Consider the following 10,426-nt stretch of genomic DNA (forward strand, 5'->3'; position numbering starts at 1 on the left):
ATGGCAATCCTAGTGGTGGGAGGGCAGAAAAGCCTGAAAACCATTTACCCTACAGCCACACACAGAAAAATATGTAACAAGGGACAACACCATCCCCAAAACAAAAGCCCAGGACCAGACAACTTCACAAATGAATTCTACCAAACGTTCAGAAATTAACTAGTGCCTATTCTATACAAACTCTTTCAAAAATGTGAGAGGGCCTCCCCTGTGGCACAGTGCTGGGCTGCAAAGCTACCTGCAGCCACCGCAGCGCCAGTTTGATCCCCGGCCGCCAGCGAGGGTCCCACATGGGGTGCAGACCTCTTCTGCCACGCCCGCTGCTCCCCTCAGCAATGTACTTCTGTTCAGCCTGTTCTGCTCCCCACTCTGGCTCTGGTGAATTCTCTCACCTTCCCACACTTCTGACTGTACCCAGTGCTTGTGAAATAAATAAATAAAATATTTTTTTAAAAATGTGAGAAAGAAAGAATACTACCAAATACATTTTATGAAGTCAGCATTGCACTAATATCAAAACCAAACAAAGACAAAACAAAAAAAAAGAAAACTACAGGCCAAAGTCCTTAGAGAACATTGATGCAAAAATCATCAATAAAATCCTTGCCAACCAAATCCAACAATGCATCAAAAAGATAATACACCAAGATCAAGTGGGATTTATTCAGGGATATAATTATGGTTCAACATCTGAAAATCATTTAATGTAATCCAACACATCAGCAAAATGAAAGAGAAAAAAAAATGATCATATCAATAGATGCTGAGAAGGCATTTGACAAAATTCAACATCCGTTTATGATGAAGGCCCTAAAAATTCTTGGGTTAGAAGGAACATACCTTAACATAATAAAAGCCATATATGACAAACCCGCAGCCAATATTATTCTCAGTGGTACAAAGCTTAACATCTTTCCTTTAAGATCAGGAATAAGACCAGGATATCCACTCTCACCATTGCTTTTCAATAAGACACTAAGTCCTAATCAGAGCAATAATACAAGAGAAAGACATGCAAGAAATTCAAATAGGGAAACAAGAAGCAAAGCTATCATTTTAGCAGACAATATGATAATATACATAGAGAACCCTAAAAATTCCACAGAAAAAATCTAAATAATAAACCATTTTAGTAAAGTAGCAGGATACAAAATCAACACACAAAAATCAGTAGCCCTCCTATATGAAAAATCAATCTGAAGAAGAAATTGAGAAAACCATCCCCTTTACAATTTAAACAAACAAACAAACAAACAAATCAAATACCTAGGTATAAACCTAACCAAGGAGGTGGCCTAAGCCTTATGTCTCAACACTATCATCTCTAAGGCTTCAGGTCAATCCCGGGCCAGGGAACTAACTCAACTGGTTCTCCTGTCTCTCCCACTTCCCCTTAAGAAGTGTATTTCAGGGGCTCCCCTGGTGGCACAGGCGGTTGAGCACAGTGCTGTGAAGCTGTCTGAAGCCTCTGCAGTGCCGGTTTGATCCCGGCTGGCCTCAGAGCAACCCACATGGCGAGCAGACCTCTCCTGTCTTACCCGCTGCTCCCCTCAGCAGTGTATTTCGTCAGTCTGCCTTTTCTGTTCCCTGCTCTGTCTCTGGTAAATCCTCTCACCCTCCCGCGTATTTAGCCTGTACCCTGGTTCTTATATAAATAAATAAATAAATATTTTAAAAAAAGGAAGTGTATTTCAGTCAATCCAACTCTTTTGGTCTCCACACTGTCTCTGGCAAATCCTCTCAACTCCCACCCCCACCTCCACACACACCTCTGGCCTATACTCCAGCTGTTTTATGCATAAATAAATATTTAAAAAATAAAATGTTTAAAATTTGAATCTTTAGCTATAAGATTAACATATAGTGTATGCTTTATGTTATTTATATTTTATGTGAAATAAATAAAACTGAAGAAAATAGATTATATTACAATGAGGTATCCAGACAGTTCCTGTAAGTGAGAATTCATTGACACTGTCATTTTAATAAAAAGTGAAGAAAAGTTTCTGTGCAAACCTGTCTGACATGTAAGGGACATAATCACAAATAGTGCATGGTGCAGACTAACAATGGGATTGGACATTAGAGAGGATATTTGGAAGGATCAATTTTGAAAATCTAAATGAATTCTGCAATTTTTTTTATTTTATTTATTTTTAAAGAATTATTTCTTAATGCATACAAGAACTGGGGTACAGACCAGAGGTGTGTGGGGTGAAAGGATTCACCAGAGACAGAGTGGGGAGCGGAACAGGCAGATCTACTGAAATACACTGCTGAGGGGAGTAGCAGGCCATCGTTTTATCTCTATATTCACAATGCATAGCACATAGCAGATATCATATAAAGATATGATATTTGGTTGAGTGTATAAGTACACACGCAAAATGTGTAGATAAGTTTTATCCAAATTGATTATAGATTACCACACCACACCCACCACAAAGACACCCATATGTGTCTACCACAGTTCATCATGTGTGCCATTTTTGCTCTCCACATGGCCCTTCTCTCTCAATTTTACAATCAGATGTACAGGGTATCTTTTCATATGGTTCTCTCTATTCCTTTGTTGTTTTTTTCTCTATAGTCCACAAGAATGAATTCACTCAGTGTTTTCTTCTTCCTTCTGGCTTACTTTGCTTAACATAAATCCCTCCATCTCCATCTGTGTTGTGACAGTGGTAGAGTTCATCTTTAAGAGCTGAGTTTTATTCCCTCATGCATGTTTATCACATATTTCTAATCCATTCTTCTTTTATTGAACACTAAGTTAGTTTACATAACTTGGTTATGTAAATTGTGCTACAGTGAATACAGAAGTACACACATCCTTACAGATTAGTGTTTTTTTTTTTTTAAATATTTATTTATTTACTTACTTATACAAGAATGGGGGTACAGGCAAGATTCCTGGGAGGGTGAGAGTATTCACCAGAGACAGAGCAGGAACAGAACAGGCAGACTGATGAAATACACTGCTGAGGGGAGCAGCAGGCGAGTAGGTGATGTCTGCTGTGCCATGTGGGACTCTCGCTAGCCAGCCGGAATCGAACCAGTGCTGCAGGGGCTGTGGACAGCTTCATAGCACTGTGCTCAACCACCTGTGCCACCAGGCCAGGCCCCAAATTAGTGGTTTTTTGCACAGTAATAAAATGTTGTCATTTACTCTCAGAACTTTAAAGAAAAATTATATAATATACAATTACATATTTCACCTATTATTTTCACCTATATAATTTCACTTATATAATTATATAATAGGTGAAAACAAGTCAATGAGAAATACATTTAAGTGATAAAGAACAAATATGAACTCAGTGTTTACAGTAACATCTTTTTATGTAATGATGTAACTGTTAATGACTTGCATGAGATTCAAGAATAGAAAATTATCATTCCTTATGATATCATTATATCAACAAAACAATATTTCAAAACCTTATTGGAGTCATTGGTTTTCTTTATATTTTCTTTGATGCTTTGCCAAGGCATTTCTTCACCTGGTAGGATAATCCTGGCATTTGAAGCATTTATTGACTGTGGAGTTTGGACCGTGACATCAGATGAACACAAACCTTGCTTCTTGCCACTCATCTTCATCTTGCAGAGCTGCAGCTGTGCTTAGCAACAGAATGCCAGATGGCACAGAGACATCAATTGATTAGTACTCATGAACAATGTCACCTACCAGAACAGACCACAGGCAAATTGACAAAAGCAATGCTATGCTTCCTGGCCTGAATGGAGGATCCCTTTATATAGATTTATGAGTACTCTTAAAAAGCCTGTACTGTTTGGAAAATTGTTTCTAAGGTAAGGCTACAATTTCAGTTATATAGCCATGCATGTGTTGCTGGAATTTTTTCTTTAGTGTTTAATCCTCTTATCTATACATCTACACAAATTATAATTCTTTGTTGTCTGCAAGCGCAAATCCAAAATTATCTAGTCTATTTTTTTAAAGATTTTTATTATTTATTTATACAAGCACTGGGATACAGGCCAGAGGCATCAGAGGGTGAGAGAATTCACCAGCTACAGAGCAGGGAGCAGAACAGGTGGAAGGACCGAAGTACACTGTGGGGCCTGGGCGGGGAGCAGTGGGCTAGACAGGAGAAGTCTGCCTCTCCCTGTGGAAATCTCCCTGGCCGGCCAGGAATCTGACCTGTGCTGCAGAGGCTGAGGACAGCTTCACAGTGCTGCACTCAACTCACTGCGCCACTGGGGAGACCTATCCAGTCTATTTTTTTTTTAATATTTCTTCTTTTTTAAAATATTTATTTTTGTACAAGAGCTGGGGTACAGGGCCTCCCCGGTGGCACAGCGGTTGAGCGCTGGGTTGCGAAGCTGCCTACAGCTTCTGCAACGCCGGTTCAATCCCCGGCCACCAGGTGAGGGTCACACATGGCGCGCAGACCTCTCCTGCCATGCCTGCTACTCCCCTCAGCAGTGTACTTCTTCAGTCTGTCTCTTCTGCTCTCCGCTCTGCAACTGGTGAATTCTTTCACCCTCCCGCGCTTCTGACTGTACCCAGTGCTTGTATCAATAAATAAAATAAAAAAGGGGGGGGCTAGGGTACAGGCCAGATTTGCGGGAGGGTGATAGGATTCATCAGAGACAGAGTGGGTAGTAGAACAGGCAGACAACAGAAATACTGCTTAAGTGAACAGCAGGCGAGACAGGAGAGGTCTGCTGTGCCATGTGGGATTCTCACTGGCCGGATCAAACCCGTGATGCAAAGGCTGCAGACAGCTTCACAGCACTGAGATCAACCCACTGTGCCACCAGGGAAGCCCTCCAGTCTAATTTTAAGATACATTCTTAACCAGTTTTTTTTTGTTGATGATAATCAGTTAACATGATAAAGTTGGGTCAGAGAGATGGCCAACAGAAGAATTTTGGAATTAACAAGCTGTCAGGTTGAGTCATCTGTTGACAAATATTTTTTTTTTTTATGAGTGAGTCATGTTTGTATAGAAGTCATGCATTATTGTATTTAACATCACTTTATATAGCATAACTTTAATTGTTTGTTCTCAAACTTGACTATAAGCTATGTTTTATGACCTAAGAATGGATGCCAAAATTTGATAAATGCCGGGGACCAGCCTCCGGCAAAATGTCGTGTCAGGGGTTCCTGAAAGGATGAGACAGCCTGGGCAACCTAAGGTAAGGGGCTGAAACTTAAGTGCTGAAGGGAAGGGGATGAGGTAGTGAGGAGACACTAACACTTGGAGGAGGTGCAAGTATCTTCTGCCGAGAGACTCAGCAGGTCTTTATTTATTCATTTTTAGTAAGCAGAAAAAAAAATATACATTGTCATGTGTAAAGCAGAAACAATTAGTGTATTTTATTCCCATGGACTACTGGCTCCTACGGGTCCCAGCTAGACAGTAGCCTTCAAGGTTAATAGATAAAAAAACACACCTAACACTAAAACTTATTTTTTTAGCTAGACAATTACCTAAGACAGTGGATAACCGCCAGTGCATCCCTATCAGCTAAAGCCTAAGCATCAAAAGACTGTTTTATTCACATGGCCTTCAGTCAGAGACCAGCTGCTACTTAGCTATCAGAACATTTTCTACCTACAAACTTCTTAACACAGTTAACTTCATTTAAAAACTTTCCTAAGAAACTTCTAAATAAAAAGGAAACTTCTAAAAAACAAAAGAAGGATTTATTATAATTGTTATGCTGGATTGCTTGTCAGATATATACAATAAATTGTCTCCCATTGTTAATTGGGCTGAATTGTGTAGTAACTAATTTCTAAACAGGTTATTTTCCGTGCCAATTGCTTGCAGTCTGCTGATACATATAATTTATAGCCTAATGTACTTTTTGGGAAATTTTGTCTTTTATGACCAAGAACAAAAAATGAGGGAATGTTAGATCTTTACACGGTGTGAGGCCCTTTACCTTCGGCCCCATGGTGTGAGGCCCTTTACCTTCCAGTGTCTAATCTGGCTGGAGCATCAAGGCCTCCTGCAGATAAATATCTATGCAAGGTTACTGAGCTTAGCTTTAGTAAATAAGTTATATTGATATTAGAAAAAAAATTCATGAGAAACTTCCTATTTGTTTTAGTTTCTCTAAAAATTTATTTGAAGTGATGCTTGTATTACAGTGCAAACTATGTTTAAACAAATACACCTTACTGAAACTATTGAACATGAATAATGCTTGCAACTTTTTTTCTTAAGATTTTATTTATTTTTGTGTAGAAGAATCGGGGTGTGGCCAGAGGAACAGGGAGTGAGAGGATCACCAGAGTAGGAAGCAAAGGAGGCAGATATACTGAAATATATAACTAAGGGGAACAGTGGGCAAGACAGGAGAGGTCTGCTTTGTCCTGTGGGTCAGCTTCCTGGTCAGGGATCAAACTCAAGCCACAGTGGTGATAGCACTAAGACTTAATTCCTAGGCCACCAAGAAGGCCCCCTAAAGATCTTGTATTTTTCATTTGTGCTTAGATGTTTGCAACTATTTTTGATACATAATATGAATTTAATTAAGAGTGAATATAACATAATTTTGAACACATAATTGATCTACTTATCTGAAATGTTACCAAAGCACCTCACTTACTGCAAGGGAAGGCTTTACTTGGAAGTTCCAAGAGGGTACATGGATACTGACCCTTTCTGTACTGAATGACATTTTAACTCTCAAAATGTAACTTTATCATCAATAATCGTCCTTATCTCTTATATTCTTGCTTGTGGTATTGACAGAGTAGATCTAATAGTTCCTCATTAAATATAATCAGATTTATTTTGATTTAAAATAGTTGTTTACACTTAAATAGACAGTGAATATGAAGTTTGGGCATACAATCATGATTATTTTCTACTTCTCACCTTGACTTTCCAGTTAGAAAGCTCAGTTTTATGTGTTTTTTTTTTTTCCACAAAGGATATTTTATTTGATTATTCCTGAGCTTCATTATTACAAGAGATTTTTTTTCTTTTTATTATTATTATTATTATTATTATTTTATTTTTTAAATAAATAAACTCAACCCCCTCAGGTTGAGTCTCCATAGAATTTCCTTCCCCAAGGCACCGGTGCACCATCACCACAATCCCCTGTGCTCCTCCCTCCCTGTCCCTACCCGTGGGATTCGAGAGGCACGGAAGAGGGGCTGGGGATGAGATGAGAGGCTGACACACTTAATGAGAAGCTGCAAAAAAGGAACTTTATTTCTTCTCCGCCTACCCTTAAGTATCTTATGCTGCGCCTGCACTTTGCCTGTTCCTCATGCTTGGACTGTTCCTCATCCTCATGCTTTCTCTGATTGGCCCTAGTGTCTCGTGTGCATCTTTTACTGGCTGTCTGTTAACTATATGCATTTCAAGCTACGCAATAGCCTGCCACAGACCCGGACATCTCCCCCTTCTTTATTTATGTGCGAACCTGGCCTGTCTTAGGTTGAGGCGTTCACGGTATCATCCTTACCCATCATCGCAACTGCTGTGTCTGCACGGCGGCACTGTCTTAGGTTGGTATGCCTGCAACACCTTCTTACCCGTCATTGGCTCACAGGGTGCAGAGAGCTATGTTTATCCATATTGGCTCCTGCTGTCCAGGGGCCCGCTGCATCTGCCGTAAGGCAAGGCGCAGGATGTGGAGGCGATGCACATAGCAGACAAGAAGGCGTTGCACTATGACCAGGCTGCCAAACAGCATGGATGCCAAAAGGCCTAGACCACTCCAAACCTTAGCAAAAGACGTGAAGCTTCCAGGCTGCATTACTTCAGCCCTAGTGGAGTGGATCGTGGCAACCTGTTTTGCCAATTGCAAGGTATAGTTAAGAAATTGCTGGCTCCAGGGGCCACGCAGGGCAGCATTAAGGCTTTGTACAACTGCTAAATGATTATGCAAAACAACTGGCATAACACAAGAGTATTGGTAGGTAGGCATGCATGCAATATAAGAGGTCAACATAAACATATCAATTTCTTCTTGAAGCAAGGCTATCTGCTGATTCAGGTTTAGCTTCCCTACATGAATATGATTGTTGAGTGTGTTTTGGGTAGTTAATGAGGCAGCGACCTCTGACGACAAGGTATTGATGGCATTTGCAGTGGCCACAGAATTTGAGATGGCCAAAGCCGCTCCTGTAGGGACCCCGGCCTGGATATCCAGGTTCTTGCCTGAAGCAGATACTGAATGCTAGCCCGAGTTAAGTTTCAAGTTCTCCATTATGACGATTGAACCCTGCCCCCTGCCTGCTCGTTGTGGCTCGTTTGTATTGGTTGTCTCTCCTTGTTCGGGATGACGAGAGACTCCCTCTTCTGGACCTATATAACACTGTACACATCCTGAATAAAGGAGACTAGCAAAGATCCTGGCTTTGTCTCCACTCCTTGCGTTCCCCTGTCCTGCCTAGCCCCTGCTTCCTCCCCCAGGTGCTGTGTTGATTTGCCCTGCAGGTCCCCACATGCTCCCACTGCCGCCGCCGCAGCAATGGCAGCAACAGCAACCACTGCGACTGTAATGCCAACATCCCTTTCGTTACGGATGATGACTGCTGTGGCCAGGTTTCTGACGTTGACTGGCAGTAACAGTGTGCCAGGGATCCTCATGATCACCACCAGTTGTCCTCGCGACATGTTCCAGCATGATTGAAGCTGACACGGAACATCGGAACAATTCAGCTCTTCTTTCGTGGAGGGCGATGAATTAGTATCAGCATGTCTGCAGTCCAGGTCGCCTGAGGCAACATCATCTGGAAGCAGAGGGCATTCGTGAAGTTCCAAACCCCGGTGACATTTGGGGCTGAGGAGTCAAAAGGAACAGAGGGAAGTCTGGTGGACAGGTTTGTGGCATAAATCGGGGAAACACGCCACTATATCGATGGACAGGAAGCAGGAGCGGTGGATGGTGTGTCACTGCCCAGTGGATCTCCCCTGACACCGTCACGGTCAGGGTCATCAAGAGCAACATCAGGATCCGTGGGTGCACAGGCTGTATCTTCATGATTCACGGGGGGGGGGGGGGTGGAGAGAAACCGGACCAAACACCACAGTAACCAGATGGGATGGTCAGCCGACCTAGGGAAAAGACAAACACTGCCTGATGTTTGGGTTAACACCGGCGTGGGTGGTTGCCAATCCCCTGAGGATGGGTCTTTCCACCTGGCTGTACGTAAGGGAGGCCAGCCATCTGGCATCCAATGATGATCTGCCGCTGAGCAGGAAGAAGAGTCCAGCGTTAAAAATTTTTAGGTAAATAACGCTAAGGTTAATCTGTCCTTGGGGGATCGGTACGCCCCCTTTTGTTTTTCAAGCATGGACTTTAGGGTGGCGTGTGTGCGCTCCATGATAGCCTGACCCTGGGGATTGTAAGGAATGCCAGTGCGATGTTGTATAGCATGCTGACTGCAAAGGTAGCAAAAGCCTTGCTGGTATAACCAGGGCCATTGTCATTCTTCAGAGCCCTAGGGCAGCCAAGGGCTGCAAAGGCGGCGAGCAAGTGAGCACCCTTGGTCGCCTCGCCAGCATGGAGCATGGTGAAAATGAACCCGGAGAAGGTGTCAACAGATACATGGATGAAAGCCAAACGGCTGAAAGCAGAAAAGTGCGTTACATCCATCTGCCACAGATCATTTGGCAAGAGCCCACGAGGGTTTGCCCCTCTTTGACTCTGGGGGGCAGGAGTATAAGGAGCACATTGCTCACAGGTGCGGAAGATATCCCATGCGTGTGCTCTGGTAAGACCGTAATGAATGGCCAGTGAGCGGGCATTGGTATGCATGTGGTTGTGCTCTTCAAGAGCGCTCTGTAATGCAGGGCAATGGAAATGAGTGAGAGTCCACAATATGGTTACCTTCAGTGAGCGGACCAGGGATGGTCAAATGGCTACGAATGTGCCCAGTGAAAAGGGGGTGAGCTCTCTCCCGTATGAGAAGCTGAATTTCGTGGAGTAGAGATTGAATGGAGCTCTGCGAGGAAATGCATGCCACAGTCTCTAACAAAGGGACTGACACGGCCAAATATTTACCGTCAGTATAAAGGTTCATAGGCGTGTCTGAAAAATGCTGCAGCGGTGGATAATGGCCACAGCCTCTACCAGCTGCGCAGATTTATGTGGTGTCGGGATTTGGGTGTGTTAAGTCCATGAGAACATGGCTGCCATCCCTGCGGACGAACCATCCGTAAAGACTGTGCATGCCTCCTCAATAGGAGTGGTGGAAATAACCCTCGGGAAGCAGAAGGGATGAGCTTGAAAGAATGGAATAAGGGGATGACGAGGGTAATGATTGTCAAAGAATCCTGAGAATATGCAGTGCAGGATAGTCCATCAGTGTCATGGCGAATGAGCCATTCTAATTGCCATTTGGTGTAAGGGATAACAATCTTGTCTGGCAGGGTGCCATAGATTGAGGCGCCGAGATCTAAAGCTACCATAATGAGCT

The sequence above is a fragment of the Talpa europaea genome, assembly GCF_964194135.1.
Source record: "Talpa europaea genome assembly, chromosome: 4".
NCBI lineage: Eukaryota > Metazoa > Chordata > Mammalia > Eulipotyphla > Talpidae > Talpa > Talpa europaea.